This window comes from Martes martes (assembly GCF_963455335.1).
Source record: "Martes martes genome assembly, chromosome: 6".
Taxonomy (NCBI): Eukaryota; Metazoa; Chordata; class Mammalia; order Carnivora; family Mustelidae; genus Martes; species Martes martes.
The window spans coordinates 65,219,590-65,239,345 of record NC_137893.1 but is presented as its reverse complement, the minus strand read 5'-3'; the positions used below and the strand labels follow the sequence as shown (position 1 = coordinate 65,239,345).

General features: G+C 38.7%; 1 protein-coding gene across 1 annotated transcript in view; it reads left to right on the top strand.

Moving 5' to 3' along the window:
* PDE7B (phosphodiesterase 7B) overlaps nucleotides 1–19,756 on the top strand; it is a gene marked incomplete at both ends in the record, with an annotated part of 142,683 nt that overhangs the window by 43,224 nt on the left and 79,703 nt on the right. The window lies entirely within an intron of this gene.

The window sequence follows — 19,756 nt, the reverse complement described above, 5'->3', positions numbered from 1 at the left end:
ATTCAGGACAAAACCTTAATAGTCCCTCCAGAAAGGTTCCACATAAGTGCTTCTTGGATTTGATACCTTTGTTTATTTTCAGTTAGTGTTTTGGTTAAAATGTAAGTAGTATTTCTGGAACACAGTATAGGGTTACCAGTGGAGAGGTATGTCTTGTTACCAGTGGAGAGATACACAGGTCCACTTGTATACGTCTACCTGTATAGAAAATATGGCTTAATTTGCATGGCTTAGAAGTTGAATTGGAGGGCATAATAGACTTAATAAAAGGCATAATAAAATAGTCTGAAATGGCATGCTAACTACAAAATGTCTCTAATTTTTCTCCCTTTTTTCCATATCATTCATACCACATGATACTGATGTGGGGATACTTTCTAGCCACATTTGAAAAGCCTCCCCTGAAGTTGCAAACCCAATGGTTTGGAAGGAAGATTTCAAATAACTCAAAATATACAGTGTAAACAAACTGGCCTTTTAGTATGAAGTGTACTAAATTAAAGAAACCAGATGCTTTGGTTGGCTTGGAACAGCTGGATTATGATTGGCTCTCCTTCACTAACCATTTTCTTTGGAGTCTCTTCACCTTCTCATCCCTCCCCCCCTCACCTTCTTCCTCTCACTTTCTCCCTCCTCCCCTAGCCCTTCTGCTCTGTCTGATTTTATTTTCAGACAGCTATAAGCTCATCAAATATAGGAGATATATCTCCCAGATATCAAATGGTTTCTGAAAATAGAGTTGTTAATTTAGTTTGCTTGTACTCATAAAAACTTGCTTACTGGAAACCTGGTGTGAGCCTCTGAATTACACCGTCAATCATAGCTCTTAATGTGAAGGACTCTTTTATGTAACAATTTTAGTTGACTTGAAAATTAATGTTAAAATATTCCTCTTTCTATACTACTAACTGGGACATTTTATAGGGTCTCTAGGATATCATTTAGATTAATAAATCTCCAAGTTATTTATCCATACAAAATCATGAAGCCTCACAACCCTCTGAGAAAGGGTCCAGACCCAAATATGCACCTCGATGAAACTGAGTGAGTTTCCCTGACACACACAAGCTTTTACTGGACAAATCTAAACTATCTCAAATCATTGATACCATGGGAAATTATTTAGCTCATGTGGATTGAAATCCACTTTCACATAAAATATCTAGAGAACTGTGCCACAAATGTATTTTCGGCTTGAACCATACAGCTAAGGTCCCAAGAAAGGGAAAGAAAAAAAGGAATGGATAGGGAAGAAAATTTCCATGCAGCATGAAGGATAGACACTCTTGCCTCATTAAGTTTTTGTTGTTGTCATTTTTTAAAAATAGACTTTATTTTTGGGGGCACCTAGGTGGCTCAGTCGGTGAAGCATCCAACTCTTGATTTTGGCTTGAGTCATGATCTCAGGATCATGAGACTGAGCCCCTGCTTAGCTCTCTCTCTCCCTCCCTTTTCCCTTCCCCCTCCCCCACAGTCTCCCTCTCTCTCTCTCTCTCTCTCTCTCAAATAAATAAAATGTTTAATAAATAAATAAATGTTTAAAAGTAAAATGAGTAAAAATGGACTATACTTTTCAGAGAAGTTTTAAGTTCCCAGCAAAACTGATCAGAAAGCACAGTGAGTTCACATATACCCTACCTTCCAACTCTCAGTCTTACCCACTGTTGACATCTTGCACAAGGGTGATTACATTTGTTGTAATGAATGAACTTATATTCACAAATCATTATCACCCCAAATCTACAGTTTACGTTGGAATTTACTCTTGGTGGTGTCCATTCTATGGGTTTTGACAAATGTAGAGTGACATGTATTCATTGTTCTAAGTCTTAAGGATTAATATACCATATATTTGGGGGCAATTCCATATTTCTGTGATTTAAGATAAACACCACTATTCTCTGTCAGAAGGCTTAATTATGGTTTAGCCTATAAAGGTGATCATAAAAAACTTTGTTAGTAAAAGTGGTCTATTAAGTATAAAAAGCAATTGACGAACATAGCCTCACAACTGTGAATCGTATTGTATTTCAACTGGATAAGGGAATCTTGTAGGGCTAGGGCATCTAAAATGCACAAGGATCTATGTTCTCCCTTTGGGGGAAATTTTTGTTGTGCTTTAGCAAATCAAAGCTTTGGGAGCGGCACTGGTTCCAGACAATGGAGGGGAGGAGGTAATTTTATTTCATTTCCAGGAGGTGGAAAAAACACTCCAGAAATTCTCCATGATCTCTTTTTTCTCCAAACTACCCATCACCACCACAGTTTCTCTCCACCCCTCTCTGTCTGCTGGGGTTCAGCTCCAGGATGATGACTGGCCACTCCGGCTTTATTCTAGCACTTGCAAGAGAGCTGGGTCGAATGAGCAGGACACACTCTGGAGATGATAGTTCCAGTGCTCTTCCCACTCCACTTGAGCTGGGCAATAGATCCTTTCAAAAATGCACTGTTGTATTAGACACTTTTTAGAGAGTCTTGGAGCAGTAACTAATGCCTCAGAGACACGGGACCTTTTTGTTGGCTAGCCTTTTATTTCATAGTCCGACCTAGCTTTCCAGCTCTGAAACAGGAAAAGGAGAATAGGCTTACTTCTCTCCTCTGCTATACCACCCTCTCCTCAGGAACAGGAGAAAATAGAAACTACACATACAGAGAATGCATCAGGAAATTCTTTTTTGTGCCTTGATTTCATATACTTGTGCGAACAGTGCTGTCCTGGTCTAATGTGTTTTGGTATCTAAGGGGATTTGCAAAACAAAGCAAAGACAAAAGCTTCTGAGCTAGTAGCCCAGTTCATCTTACTTTTTTTTTTTTTTAAGACTTTATTTATTTATTTGAAAGAAAGAGCACAAGCAGGGGGAGCAGCAGAGCAAGAGGGAGAAGTAGGCTCTCCACTGAGCAGGGAGCCTGATGTGGGGCTTGATCCCAGGACCCTGAGATCATGACCTGAGCCAAAGGCAGACGCTAAGGACTGAGCCACCCAGGTGCTTGCTTCTGTAAGGCACTGGGTCGCTGGGTGTTGAGACAAATAGCTCCGTGCCTGACTGACTTTGGGCTGGGGACATCAGTTGACATCCCGGGCACATGAGGAACTCTTGATTTCCATCAGTAGGATGTTGGCTCTCCAGGGGAGGCTAAAAGCAAAGAGTTGGAGCAAAAGAACAAACAGAAAAGTCAACCCTGAAGAGTAAAAGGAATTTCTGAAGCTCTCACCCTTTTCCCAGGACAGCTCCACTTGTCATATGGGCAGTAACTGTTGGGTGTCGTGCTTACTGTGCGTCCTTGCCCCACATCAGTCCCCGGCCTCTCTGCACTCCCCCTCACTGGGTGACACTGAGATGACCATGTGACCGAGCCTCAGATGCCACGCTACACACTCAGCGTATTTTATAACTCATGCCATCTTCGCGTGATTATTAAGCTCTGAGCCATGTGAGTTTTTTTGGGTCACCCATCCTCAGAATGCTTGCCCATGATACCCCTAGTTATGCTTCTTGGCTGGGTTTGGCACCTCCTGCCAGGCTCTGATTTCTTCCTTCTGACAGGAGTATTTTTTAGCATGAAAGTTACTCTGTTATTCCACAGCACCAGCAGGACCTACCGAAGTGTCTTTGTCAAAAGAGAACTTTTCCCATTATTTTGTTTTCTGTGTTGGGATTGTGGCTCTGGGTAGCTGAAGTTATAACCTCTGTGCATGGGGAATATTCTCGTTCTCTACACCGTTCTGAACATTCTGTGCCTTTCTTTTGCATCTACTCCTACAAGAGTATTCCTTTCCAGGCCTACGATGAGAGGCTACTCACACTTTCGTACTCTAGACCTTTTTTTTTTTTTTTAAGATTTTATTTATTTATTTGAGAGAGAGAGAGAAAGCACAAGAGGAGGAGGGAGGGTCAGAGGGCGAAGCAGACACCCCGCTGAGCAGGGAGCTGGATGCCAGACTCATTCCCAGGTTCCTGGGTTCATGACCTGAGCCAAAGGCAGACACCTAACCGACTGAACCACTCTGACGCCCCTCTAATTCTTTTTTTTTAATGACTTTTAAATATTCCGGTATGCTATCTGCTTTTTTCCTTTGCTCAGTCCCCTTCTTTTATTCTACTTGGATCCTGTCCTGAAGCTTTTCCAAAAGGGACATATCGTTGGTAGATGTGGGAATCCAGTGTCTGTCTCTTTTCCTGACCAACACATCCGTGATCATTTACAAAAACATTGACACAAAGTTGGCTAAGAACACATTTCATCCTAAACTGAATTTTTGTTGCCCCTCCTCTGACCAAGGATTAAAGATGCAGATATTTTGCTTAGCATAAAAAGCGTTAAAAAAGGAAGTACTGTTATGGGAGACACTCGGTGAGAGGTTGAGAATGTCAGCAATTGAAGCTGTGTGCAAACCAGCGCCAAGGTGGACACAGCAGCTGCTTCGGAAGAATACTGAGAAGCCAGCTGTTATTCCCATTGGCACAGAAATGTGCCAATCACCTCCCAAACTGCAGGAAGCCTCCGCCAGATTCTGGGGGAAAGAGTGCCTTCGCATGCCAACTAGAAAAGGGACTTGTTGTTTCTATGTGTTAAAATTACATCTGCGGTGACTTATGTACTTTTCTCTCTTTATCCACCCATTCTCCTGTCATAGGTTGGAATGAGAAAGAAAGCATACTGAGGATAGAAACATTTTTCTCTTCCATCTTCCGTTGTCTTAACTAACAATTTTATGATTTAAATGTTGATAATATCCTAGCGGGCATCTTATGCCTGGTACAGGCATAAACAAATGCAAATGAATTTCTGAGGGTTACTAATCTACCATCCCCGTAGGGATCAGTCCATTTTCCCAAGCTTGCTAACCAGAAATTTGGGCTAACAAAAACCAGTACTCCAAAATTTCCCTAAGAAACCTTTTTACCTCTAAGCAGAAAGAGAAAAAAAAATTTCTCTCTAAGTTTGTTTACCACAAAAGATGAAGAACAAGACAGTTTTTCCTCCAAAATTAATTCTGATTTGGAATTTAAGTCAATTTCATAAAAGTGAAGCCTAGTTAATTTTCACTTTGCCTGTATGTAAATAGTAAATGTAAATAGTTTTTTGAGATCCGAAGTGTTAACAAGCAATCAGAAAGCAGTAACTTCACATCCTTACTTTTCAATATGTGTGAGGCATGGAAAATTTTGTATTGAACAGCAGAATCTTCCTCAAAAGGGAGGCAAAATAATAATAATAATAATAATAATAGTAATAATAATCCTTCTCTTGCATGTGTCTGTGTATCTCCATACTTTGACAAATATATACATATATATATATATATTTCTAGTTTGAGAGCAATTTGTTCTCATATGTTAGTTTAGAGGTTGTAATGCAATATAGGTATGTAGCAAACAGAGTTATGTTCCACCACCCAAACTGGTGAATCTTTTGCTCTTGGAATTCTCCCAGAAATTTAAGTAAATAAATAAGCAAACGATTTGATTTTCTATAGTTTCAAAAAGCCAATCCTGGTGGGAGAAAGTCTCTTCTGTAAATCACAAAAGGAAGAGTGGACAATCAGTGGGAATTCTGTGGGGCAATCCATCCCATTACCAGTACATCACTGCCCAGAAGACCTAAAGTTCAATGTTACTCTCAAACCAAGCAGGTAGGCTACTACAGCACATTTCTGGAAATTGGGCAGGAGAGAGATAGGACAGACGGAGATGGGTGTAGAAAGACTCAGGGCAGGAAATGCGCTGTGCATGTATCATAGGTGTTGAACACATTGTCAGAGGGGAGAGAGAGGAGACTACTCCATAACATGGGAGCAAAGCACTGTGACCTTCTTTAGAGAGATACTGCAGACAACTTCTCTTGGCATGAGTGAAACCAAGAGAAATGGTTCAAAATTCACAAACACTAATTGAGGGTGTGCTGTATGGATCATACTCTGCAGGGTGTCTCTGACTCAAGGAGAGCACAAGCTATGTGAGGAGAATGGGTAGGGCCACATTGCGAGTTTTCAAAGCACAATGCAAGATGTTACAACCACAAATATTACAGTGCAAAACAGATTAAGAGCCAAGTGAACAAAAGACCACAGTTTGTATGATTGCATTTATATGAAATGTCCAGAATAGGGAAATCTAAGACACAGAAAGCAAACAAGCAGCTCCTGCCCAAGGAGGATAGAATGGGAGCCTAGGAAGGTGAAAACTAAAAGGTATGGGGTTTCTTTTTGAGGTGATGAAAATGTTCTGAAGTTGACTTGTGACAGTTGCACAAATCTGTGAATACACTAAAAATCATGGAATTATACACTTTAGATTGGTGAATTGAATGGTATGTAAATTATGTCTCAATAAAGCCATTATTTTAAAACTATAAGATCATATAAAATATGGAAAAAGAAAAATTAAGTAAATATTAGAAGCAATGGGGCACCTGGGTGGCTCAGTGGGTTAAGCTGCTGCCTTCAGCTCAGGTCATGATCCCAGGGTCCTGGGATCAAGTCCCACATCGGACTCTCTGCTCAGCAGGGAGCCTGCTTCCCTCTCTCTCTCTCTCTCTCTCTCTCTCTGCCTGCCTCTCTGCTACTTGTGATCTCTCTCTGTCAAATAAACAAATAAAATCTTTAAAAAAAAATGTTAGAAGCAATAAGTACTCTTAGGAGTGGGTCTTCTTCAGCCCTCCACATACCCAGCCTACACTCCTTTATCAGTTACTTACAGGGAATAAAACAGTAGGATCACTGAACTATTCTTGCTCATCTAGAAACAGTGAGACACAGGTAAAACTCTTCAGAAAACATGGGTTCTTCATTTTCTACCACACTTGAATTCCACTTAAATGCAAGGTTGGATAGGGTTCCAATTCAGTCCTAGGAGAACCATGAGCTTGTGATTATTGTCCAGCTTCTTTTCTAGACAAAAGGGCTTTAGCTCTCAACAACACAAACTCTTGGAAGAAAGAAAGAAAGAAAGAAAGAAAGAAAGAAAGAAAGAAAGAAAGAAAGAAAGAAAGAAGAAAGAAAAAGGAAGGAAGGAAGGAGGAAAGAAAGGAAGGAAGGATGGAAGGGAGGGAGGGAAGGAGGGAGAGAGAGAGAGAAAGGAAGGAAGGAAGGAAGGAAGGAAGGAAGGAAGGAAGGAAGGAAAGAAAAAAGAAGAAAGAAAGAAAGAAAGAAAGAAAGAAAGAAAGAAAGAAAGAAAGAAGAAAGAAAGAAAGAAAGAAAGAAAGAAAGAAAGAAAGAAAGAAAGAAAGAAAGAAAGAAAGAAAGAAAGAAAGAAAAGTAGGCATTCAAACTCTCTGGGCCCTCTCATAAATAACAAAAAAGATTGGCACCAGGTAGGTCTTACCAGAGACTACAGCCTTTACAAAGTTCTTCTATTTGAATTTATTTCAAGCAGTCAATAAATAAATGGTTCCATGCTATTAAATATGGAGAAAAGAGAAGACTACAAACATGTGCTTCTACCTCCTGCAATTTGGTCCATTTCCCCAGCTCCCTTTTCAGAGAAAGATGCAATTGTTCACTTGATGACCCTGGTACCCAGCATATTTTCTTTGGGGCCATCTTTTGAATATTATTTTTGTTTAAAGCCAAGTAAATGAATGGGGAAGTTGAAAAACATAATCAGAATGTTATATTGACACTGTTGTAGATTTTCCGAATACCAAAAAACAAGTAATGAATGGAAATGAGTTTGCCAAAGTGAACTTTTTATGCATCTTTATATAGGGCATATTCCCAAGTGGGAGAAAAGTACACTTGGATAAAATAAAATAACAAAATATTTATGGAATATTTTAAATTCATGACATATATTTGTCATATTAAGGCAGAACACTTACCCTCAGGGACTTAAATTCTAAACATTTACTTCTTTGTGTGTGTCTTTTCTCTCTTATTTTTATCTCTAGTGCTCAGAAGGCACTTTCAGCTATTTGGTTGGAGATACAAATATTCTGCCAATCAGAGGCATATAATTCCCCTGGAACCATCTATCTTTCCAAAATGTCACTCTTGGTGATATACACAGTGATGGCTAGTGATTGTGTAGGCCCCATGAGATAGTCTAAGACCAAATGAAACTTTTAAACTAACTCAGTCCTGTATTACCATTAGCCCTGAATGACCCAGAAATGACTGTTCTTTTTGTACGATAGCAATATCATCAAGGAAAACATCCTTCCACTGGCAGGGTAGCATGGGTCCCTTTACATAGCTATGAGAAAGACTGATCATGTATAGAGCATCAAGGTTTGGAGAAAAAAACAATGTTGAAAATTTTAGAAAAGACCCAGGAATGAATCCTCAATAAAATTGGTAGTGAGTTATTACTAAAGGCATATTACAAACCTAAGCTTCCTTATTTAGGAATTTGGAGAATTTGTGCTTCTAGTTGAAGAGATTCTAGGGATATAATATGACTTCACAGATGCTATATAATAATAAGATTTTATATCATTACTTGTATTTTTCTTCAAAACTTGAATTGCAACTTCCATATACTAAACAATATGAAACATATACCTATATCTTTTTTAAAATTTTTTGGCACCACAACCACCACAGGAGGTGTTCCTGGGCTCGGCCCCCGAACTCAGTGGGGCAATGGCCAGTCAATTCTATTGGCCCCCTGCCTCCCTGGAGTCATCAGGCTGGTACCATGGCCCATGACATAAAGGACATGGGAAGTAGATGAAACATACCTGTATTTTATTGTGCTTTTAATCTTGTCAGTAAATAATTTCAAAGGTAATCCATTTTATTATTTTTGTTATACTTTTGCTTTGAGTGTGAGTACAGACTGTTGTTGACAAAGTCCTTCCTCAGCTCTGATTGCCCAATTCAGAAAGACTTCTGGATCTAAATCAAGCCATACACGGAGTGCTCTAATTTTTGCTCAACAGCCAAGCTTCTCACTGGAGGGCCAAGAGTCTTTATCTCCTATTCCTCTAATCCAACCCCAGCCCCAAGTTCTTTCTCACCAAACATCCCACCCCACCACTATTTCTCCATTTGCCACTCTAATCCTTCTTTTTGCCAATCTATGAATTCATACTCTATGTTTTCACTATCTTTTTCTTTTCAAGACGTTCTACAAGTTGATTTGTTTCATAAAGTCTCTCCTAACTCACCAGAGTAGTGATAGTACATTCTTCCATCTGAAGTGCCCAAATGCCAATAAGACACAATTCAGAAATACCCAAAGATGATGCATATTACAAATATTTGCCTTCTGTATGATTTTCTTTTGCCTCATGTCTCATCTCTATTTTGCTAAGCAACTGTGCCTTGCGGTATATCCTTTCACATGTGTGTTCAGTTACAGAGTGGGACATTCATCAGCTGTTTTCAACAATGTCTCCCCATTGAAGTCTCTGGGAATCTTTTTAAAAACACCTATGCCCAGATTCACTCCAGACCAATTAAATTAGAATATCTGGTTGAGAACAGCTACTCTTAGATGTTTGTAAAACAGGACAGTGTTAGTCTTTTTCCCTTGAGTCCTGGGGTAAAGAGAGAAAATCCTGACCAGTTTGAAACTATAATGGAAAAAAAGAGAGAGAGAGAGAGAAATTGTTCTATTGAGTCCTATGATGAGAAAGCCAAAGGTGAGCAAGAGCTTGTGTTTTTCTTGGTCATTCCCATGTCAGTCCAGAGAAATAACAGCATTTGCTTTAAATGGTGGTCTCTTTCTTCTACTTTAAGTTTCCATAACCTATATCCCCTCTACCCAACTCTTGATAATGAATAGTATGATTCTCTAAATTCTATGAGGTTTGCTGACCTCAAGAAGCGTGTATTCTAATCTATCAAACCTATGGTGAGCCATGTTTGAGAGTTCTTTCCAGGTAGTGTTGTCTTATATTGGAGGATAAATTGGAGGATAGAGGGAATAGAGATAGTATAGATTGTATACTATATGGATTGGAGTTACCCAACCAATGTGCTATAAATAGTTTTCTAATGTTCTGAGAACTTGGTCCCCTTCTGCCTCAGGGTGGCCAGGCAAGCTTTGGGGATTACAGTCTAGTCTGAAAGACTCTGGACTAGCACAACCAGATATATTTAACCCAGTGGGAATCTAATGTTATTTTCTGTGTCTTATGAACTGAAAAAGCAGGGAAGTCCTGGAGAAATACAGGTAGTAGAATCTTGAGTGGCTGAAGTAACAAGCAATACACAGCACCAAGTTTGTACTCAGTGTAAAAAAATTCTGTACTGTGCAAAAATCCATCCATCTGTTACAATTACACTTGTAAGTGTATAGCCATAAACAGCAAAATATCAGATATGGAAAACTAAATAATTGATACTAAAAGAAATTGCGCCCCTGGTGTCACCTGGCAGCATAAAAAAGTCACTGTCAATAGTAATGCATGAGTACAGTAGGGTCGCAATAAGTACTCAATCGATAGAACTTGATTGAGAATGAACTTTATTTATATATTTATCATCTCAAAAAAAAGTATTTCAGTATATATATAGATATATTTGGATCAGTTTTTCAATTCCAGTTCTCACATTCAAATAGATTAAAATCATGTAATTGGGTTTGAACATGAAGAAATGGTTCTCTTGGTTTAATTATCACAAGAGGAAAATGGTGGAGCGTGAGTCACAGAAAATGGAATGCTGAGCATTGTTGGACTTCAATTTCAAAAAGTGAGATATATATGTTGCCATCAAAATCAGATATATGACTTGATAAGGACATAAAACTCTAAAAGACAAATCTATTATAATTTGTATCCATTCCGTTAATTCAGACACCATTTTCTTAATAATGGCCAAGACAAACACTCAAACTTATGGCGTTTATAGACAAGAAACATAGAAATCCTTTTATACTGAGATCACAAAATATTTCCACTAAGCAAGAGTAGAGAGGTTTACCTAAAGAATCCAATGAAGGCACACAGAAAATTCTCTGAGGAATTCAAATATTTTATCTTTTTAAAGTTTTTTTTTAATCTTCAATTAATGTCTATGCCCAAGGTGGGGTGCTTACTCACAACCCCTAGATCGAGAACCTCACATCCACCAACTGAACCAGGCAGGGGCCCCAAATTCTAGTATTTTTAAAATATTAATAACATGCATAAAAGAGAAAGTTATATCTAACCAAAAGCAAATATGAATGTGTGATGGAAAGCAGTAAGAAAGAGGATTTTTAAGGGATTTAGAAATGCTTTTTAAAGAACAAAAAAGAAAAAGGACCAACCCATGGCCTAGGACATGGCAAGACATTAAGAGCAGAAGTCTTGTAAAACTATAGTAATGAAGAGAACCTAGTAAAATCTCAGGGCCCTTTTTTAAAATTTCCTCTTGTCAAAAAGAATTAATTCAAACTAAAAAAAGGTATAGCTTTGTTTTTAAAAGGGGTCAGTGTGAAGGGTTGAAATGGAAGCTCAAAAAAGTAAAAAACAAACAAACAAACAAAAATGATGGCCATTCTGCAAATTCAAGTTTCTGAGTCTAGTGAATTATAACCCCACCTATTTCAGATATATTTGCTAAACTCCTGTCAATAATCTTCATGGAATATGGAAAATGAAAAGAGTGTTGGAAAACTAGGAAAAGGCAAACATTGTATGATTCTTATTCAGTTAAAAGAAAAAACATCAAATTATCTCTGCTTATAAAATACCTCCACTTTAGTTTGGTCTCCAAGTTGAGTTCTGACGGCTGTGTAACCGGCTCGAGAGGAGTATGTGCAGAGCAGAGCAGCGTTCTCATTGGGCAGATCAGCAGAAGGTCCAATCCCTGTCATGAGTTAGTAAATTCCAGTCACATAAGTGTGACTTTGTGGGACTGTTTCTACAGTAGCCAGTGTTTCTTGAATTTTATATTTTATCTGCTTCCTGAATAGTCCTCACTTCAAGTAAATAAGCTGCAAGGTCTTTCTTCCAAGTGTGTAGCCTACAAGGATCAGTTCCATTAATTTTACAGATAAAGTAAAATACTCTTATACTTCTCCCCAAAATGTATGTATTTATGTCTTACATGCTTATACATTTGAGAGACAACTTGTGTGAATGAAATAGCCATATGGCCATGTGGCATGATCCATTTTCTGTGAAGCCAGGAGAATATTTATTGTGGCTTAGCACTCTTGTATAGAGAGGCCCCACACACTCAGGCCCTAAGAGAGCACTTATCCCCCTGCTGAGTTAAAACCACCCACAGGGACAGGGGAGACAGGAAGTGCACCCAGTGACATGGCTGTGGTGACTGACTGGATTTGCCATGACTAGAACACCAGACACAACCTGGATTATAGAAAAAGCACATTCACTTTGGGATCTATTAAATGTATAAATCTCTCCCTCAGGGCAGCAAGTGTGATCCTTCAAAAACATTAGATCATATCGCTCTGTCATTCAAAGCCTTCTGTGTCTCCCTGTTTTTCTCTGAGTTCCTAAACTGTCTACCACTCCTCTCAGGCCGAGCTTCTCCTGGCATGTCAACTCTAGGCCTTTATCTTTTCCTGCTCTCCCTTCATTCCCTGTGCTCCAGGATGCTGGCCTCCTGTCTGTTTCTAGGACATGCCACTCATGTTCCTTGCAGGGTGCTTGTTGTTCCCTGAGACTGAAAGGCTCCTCCCAGAGAACCTCATGGATCCTCCCACATTTTATTCAAGCCTTTGCTTCAAGTCACCTCAGAGCCATCTTCTTAGACCCTCCTCTATTTATTTTTTTTTCTGTTGATTATCCTCAAATTTATTTTTTCACTCTGATATATATTTTTTAATTAACATATAATGGATTATTGGTTTCAGAGGTAGAGGTCAGTGATTCATCAGTCTTATATAATACCCAGTGCTCATTACATCATGTGCAGTCCTTAATGTCCCACACTAGTTACCCTATCCTCCCACTCTCCTCCCCTCCAGCAACACTGTTTGTTTCCTATGATTAAGAGTCTCTTGTGGTTTGTCTCCCTCTCTGATTTTGTCTTGTTTTATTTTGATCCTCTGTTTTGTTTCTTAAATTCCACATATGAGTGAAATCATATGATAATTGGGTTTCTCTGATTGACTTATGTCGCTTAGCATAATACCCTCCGGTTCTATCCACATCGTTGCAAATGGCAAGATTTCTTTCTTTTTTTTTTTTTTTAATGTCTGAGTGATAGTCCATTGTGTAGATATACCACATCTTTATCCATTCATCTGTCGATGGACATCAGGTTCTTTCCATACTTTGGCTATTGTGGACATGGCTGCTATAAACATTGAGGTGCAGGTGCCCCTTCAAATCACTGTTTGTATCTTTGGGGTAAACACCCAGTAGTGCGATTGCTGGGTCGTAGGGTAGCTCTATTTTCAACTTTTTGAGGAACTTCCATACGGTCTTCCAGAGTGGCTGCACCAGCTTGCATTCCCACCAACAGTGTAGGAGGGTTCCCCTTTCTCTGCACTCTCTCCAGCATCTGTTGTTTCCTGACTTGTTAATTTTAGCCATTCTGACTGGTGTGAGGTGGTATCTCACTGTGGTTTTGATTTGTATTTCCCTGATGCTGAGTGATGTTGAGCATTTTTTCATTTGTCTGTTGGCCATTTGGATGTCTTCTTTGGAGAAATGTCATTTTCATATCTTCTGGCCCATTTCTTGATTGGATTATTTGTTCTTTGGGTGTTGAGTTTGATAAATTCTTTATATGTTTTGGATACTAGCCTTTTATCTGATATGTCATTTGCAAATATCTTCTCCCATTCTGTCAGATGTCATTTGGTTTTGTTGACTGTTTCCTTTGCTGTGCAAAAGTTTTTGATCTTGATGAAGTCCAAATAGTTCATTTTTGCCTTTGTTTCCCTTGCTTTTGGAGATAAGTCTAGCAAGAAGTTGCTGTAGCCGAGGTCACAGAGGTTGCTGGCTATTTTCTTCTCTAAGACTTTGATGGATTCCTGTCTCACATTTAGGTCTTTCATCCATTTTTTAGTCTACTTTTGTGCATGGTGTAAGGAAATGCTCCATTTCATTCTTCTTTTTTCCTTTCTCAATCTGATTTATTTCATTTAGCATAATACTCTCTAGGTCCATCCACGTTGTCTCAAATGGCAAGATCTCATCTTTTTTAAGGCTGAGTAATATTCCTCAAAACTATTTTTGAGGAATAAATGAACAATTATCCAGCTGATTTGTAGCCTAAAAAAAATTAGAACCAGAGGTGTAGATTTAGTCACACAAGACGAGAATTTAAGAGGTGATGGTATTTATAAAGGAAGTCAGAGGACTTCTAAGTTCCTTAGAGTGCTAAGATTTTGACCTAAGTAATACACACACACACACACACACACACACACACACACAGAGACACACCACAAGCTCTATGTAGAGCAATATATAGCTGGTTATTTTCCTCAAAACAGTCATCTTAGAAGACACTTGAAAAAACATGTTTTGTGGACAAATGTGTTTGGGAAATGCTGTGTGATCTCACCTTCTTGGATATTCACAGTAAACATCAGTATGTTGAAGGATCTGAAAAATCTTTCATGTATTAGTCAGGGTTTTCCAGAGAAACAGAACACTGACTAATACAGATTTAGGTACCAAGACCAGTGCCAGAGGAACAGAATCTTTTTTTTTTTTAATTTAATTTTTTATTTTTTTTATAAACATATAATGTATTTTTATCCCCAAGGGTACAGGTCTGTGAATCGCCAGGTTTACACACTTCACAGCACTCAACATAGCACATTCCCTCCCCAATGTCCATAACCCCACCCCCCTCTCCCGACCCCCCTCCCCCCAGCAACCTTCAATTTGTTTTGTGAGATTAAGAGTCACTTATGGTTTGTCTCCCTCCCGATCCCATCTTGTTTCATTTATTCTTTTCCTACACCCCAAATCCCCCATGTTGCGTCTCCACTTCTTCATATCAGGGAGATCATATGATAGTTGTCTTTCTCCGATTGACTTATTTCTCTAAGCATGATACCCTCTAGTTCCATCCATGTCGTCGCAAATGGCAAGATTTCATTTCTTTTGATGACTGCATAGTATTCCATTGTGTATATATACCACATCTTCTTTATCCATTCATCTGTTGATGGACATCTAGGTTCTTTCCATAGTTTGGCTATTGTGGACATTGCTGCTATAAACATTCGGGTGCACGTGCCCCTTCGGATCACTATGTTTGTATCTTTAGGATAAATACCCAGTAGTGCAATTGCTGGGTCATAGGATAGTTCTATTTTCAACTTTTTGAGGAACCTCCATGCTGTTTTCCAGAGTGGTTGCACCAGTTTGCATTCCCACCAACAGTGTAGGAGGGTTCCCCTTTCGAGGAACAGAATCTTAAGGATGAGTTTTCTGAATTGGTTCTCAGTTTTCTGTAGTTGGATCTCTAATTTGATTAGGTTTAAAGATGCTGATTAATCCCTTCCCAGTAATAAAGAAAGCACTGATAATGCATGTTGTGATGTGGCAATAGAGACATCAACCTTGGATATCCCTAATCAAATACTTACAAGAGACAAGTTTCTGGGTAACCATATATAAGATTCCTTGGAGCATTTTTGTCAAACTAACGAGTATCATGAGATTGACTGCTCCTAATAATTGTTGCTCCCAATGTTGCTGGACAAAGTGGGGAAATAAAGAGAAGAGCAGAGGGATTAAAATTTCCAGCTCAGGGGCGCCTGGGTGGCTCAGTGGGTTAAGCCTCTGCCTTCAGCTCAGGTCATGATCTCAGGGTCCTGGGATCAAGCCCCGCATCTGGCTCTCTGCTCAGCGGGAAGCCTGCTTCCCCCTCTAACTCTGCCTACCTCTCTGCCTCCTTGTGATCTCTGTCTGTCAAATAAATAAATAATTAAAAAAAAAATTTCCAGCTCAGGCACCACATAAATGACCGGCAAGCTTCTATATCTGCTCTGAAAGGCACTACTTCCTTTAGCTGTGGAGCTGAGATTCCTGAAAACCAAGCCCAGGATCTCATCATGCTAGTGGTTAAATTACAAAACAGATTGGATTCCCAGCATTGCAGGGTGTCTATTATTAAAGTGAGGGCTTTGATAAGGAAGGAATGGGATCCTAGAAATCGGAATGGGGACATATGGGAAGCCCCTGATGAAGCTGGGGACACTGAACCCCTAAATTCTAAAGAGTTTTCTTTGCCAGTAGAAGCAGCCTCTTCACCCTGTCATTATAAAATACTGTAGACTAGGCATCTTAAACAGCAAAAAAATTTTTTCTCATAGTTCTGAAGGTTGAAATTCCAAGATCGAAGCGTCAGCATGTTTGGTTTCTTCTGAAGCCTCTCTCCTTGGCCGCCTACTTGCTGCATCGTACATGGTCTTTCCTCTGTACTCATATGATTAGATTAGGTGCCGTCTAACACCTTCTTCTTAAATTGATTAGTGCTTTAAAGGCCCCATCTCCAAATAGAGTCACATTCTGAGGTACTGACATTAGGGCTTCAACATATGCAGGGAAGGGAGGCACAATTTAGTCCATAACACTGCAATTTTTTTTAAAGATTGTTTTAAAATTTATTTGGGGGTGGGGGGAGAACCAGATTCCCTACTGAGCAGAAAGCCCAACACAGGGCTTAATGCCAACACCCTGAAATCATGACCTGAGCTATAGGCAGACGCTTAACCTAACGAGCCACCCAGGTGCTCTTTTAACACTGCAATTTTTTTAAAGTTTAATTTTGTTAAAACTCTATGCTTCCCAAGAATATTTGACTATAATACTCTTTTTTAATAAAGATTTTTATTTATTTATTTGACAGAGATCACAAGTAGGCAGAGAGGCAGACAGAGGGAGAGGAAGGGAAGCAGGCTCCCCACTGAGCAGAGAGCCCGATGTGGAGCTCAATACCAGGACCCTGAGATCATGACCTGAGCCTAAGGCAGAGGCTTAACCCACTGAGCCTCCCAGGCGCCCCTATAATACTCTTAATACACATGTTCAATTACATTTCAAAGAATAATATTCCTCACTTTGAATATACTTTAACACTGACCCAGATTTATAGAGCAATAGCAATACTACTACTACTACTTAAACAATAAAAGTATAATCAATATAGAATTTATATAACATCTTTTATGTATGTTTAATACTTATATAGTAACAATAATAATATTCTTAATAATAAAAATTCATTACAAAGTAATTGACAGAGTACTTTTAGCCATATGATTTCATTTGATTAGGTATACAGAGCAGATATTATTATCTTTACTTAATGAAACAAAAGATCTCAAAAAGCCTAGAGTGGTTAGGACTTACCAAGGTCATACAGGTAGTAAACAACTTCTCACACTATTGATATCTTTACTTTGTAATACAGTTTTTAAATACGATATAATACCCATCCTACCTTAACAATATACTACGGCTCCCACTTCAGATCAAGACATAATTGAACAGGGATGGTACCATATTGGTAAAAAAAAAAAAAAACCATGGTTTCAAATCAGCCTTCACACTCATTGGGCCATGTCATCATGGAAAAGTAATTTAACACCTCTATGCCTCAGGTAGGATATTGATAAAAATATTTAGCTAAGGGAATTATTAAAAGGATTAGTAAGTTCATGAAAAGTACTTCAAATATTACCTAACACATACAAAGTGCTCAATAAATGTTAGCTATTACTATTGAGATAAAAGTTACTGGCTTTAATAGCAAAATAATATCCTATAACATGGATATAATATAAGCAATCAATAACTTCCTACAAAGTCCATTTTTGTCCTTGGTTTCCATCCTGAAAAACAAAAAATGAACAATACTTGAAGATTAAAAGAATCTTAAGTGCCATGTTGAAACAAAAGTGAATGAAGAATTCCCAAATACCTCCTAGCCCTGAGCAGGCTTCAGTAGGGATTGTCATAGCCCGATGGTCCTTCTGAGGTCAGCAGACTTGGTGTGGAAGTCTCTTAAGAACATGCTATCTCATGGGACTTTGAGTATTTCCTGCCCATGATCAGCAACATCTTTTCTTGCAGTATTTTGGCAGGTTTGTCCTTGTTCCCGGCCAGATTCAGGAAGTTCAGAAGCACATGAAAACAAACAATACATTAAAACACTTCTCTCAAATTATTCAATGCTCAAAAAAACAAGAAATTATTCAGCAATTTTGGGACTTGGCCAGTATTTTATCTTATTAATTATATTTATTCATTCTCAATTGATATGCCCATCATTTTCTTCCCAGCAAATAATTTTCTTGGCAGTGATTTCCATTAAACTTTTTTCTTGAAGTATATTTAAGTATAGGAAGTGATCAGACAGGGTATCAATGTATTTTGCAAAAATTTACAGACATTTTCATGGCTTGGACTGTTTTGTCCTTTGTGCAATTTTCAAATTATGCTTCATTATTAAGATCATTCCTAGTGATTATTGTTCTTAAGATCATCGTAATTTTTTTCCTAAAAATCCCTTCCCTTGATTTCAATGATCATAGTTGGATGAATCACAAGCCAACAATAAAATGTCGGCTTTTCCAGAGTTTGCTTATCATTTAAGATCCATCTAAATATCTGCTCCTTAATTTAAAAAAAAAAAAAAAAAAAACTTTCCAATTTCCCAACTCCACATAATAGCCAAACTAATTGGCTTCTATTTCTCATTATAGTCACTTGACTAAATTCAATGGGCTTTTGCCAATCATCATTTCACTTACCTTTTCAGCAAGACTTATCTGAAAACCATTCCCTCCCTCTTGAATTACTCTCTTCCATGACACAACAAGCTCCTGGATCTCCTCTTACCTCCATGGCTTCCCCTTCTCCCTCACAGACTCCTCTTCTAACAAGACATTAAATGTTATAGTTTCTCAAGGCTGGATGAGAGGCTCTATTCACTTCTCATTTCTCTTCCTGGGCAACTTCATGCATGCCCACAGTTTTATTTGACTTATAAATTTATATCTCCATCCCAGACATTCCCTCCTGGTGTCAGACCCATGCGTCTAGCTGCCTACTTGACATTTTTGCTTTGAAATCTCAGGAACACTTACACGCAATGGACCAAAGTTGAGCACATGAACTTCTCTTCCCAAATCTGGTCCTTCTGGAATTTCATTTTTCTGTGATAAACATAGTCATCCAGTTATGCAAACCTGAAAATCTAGGACTTATCCTTGCTATTTCCCTCTCCCTCAGCCTTTATATGCTATTCCTCACCACGTGTCAATTCTCCTACTAAATATCTCAAAAATCTGCTCACCTCCCTGCTCCAACCTACCATCTTTTCTCACCTAGACTATTACAATTATCTCTAACTTTCCATTCCTGCCCCTCCCAATCCATTCTGCATATTGCACCAAAAGTTGTTTTTTCAATATGCAAATCTGATAACATCATCTTCCCCTTAAACTCATCCATGGCTTCCTAATTGTCTTGGAATGAAGTCAAACTCCTCAACCTCCTTTGTCCTACGAAGTCCTGACACCTCTCCAACCTCATTTTACACCATGCCCCATCACATCCACTTCGGTCTTGCTGTGATGCACTTGGTCTTGTTAAGGTACCTCAAATATGTCATCCTCCTGCCATAGGACATTTGGAAATGCATTTTCACCTGCCTGGGTTGCTGAGCTCAGAGTGATCTTGTAAGAGTCAACTAGAATACTTCTGAGTATGAAAGGGGCACTATTACTAATTCCACCAGGCAAAACAAAAGGCATAAACTAAGCTTTTCCAGGGAAAATTGAAATATATGCTCACTTGAAATTAACTTGCATTCATTCAACAGATCTCAGATCAAATGTCACCTCCTCAGGGAAGCTTAAAACAACATTCCCTGGCC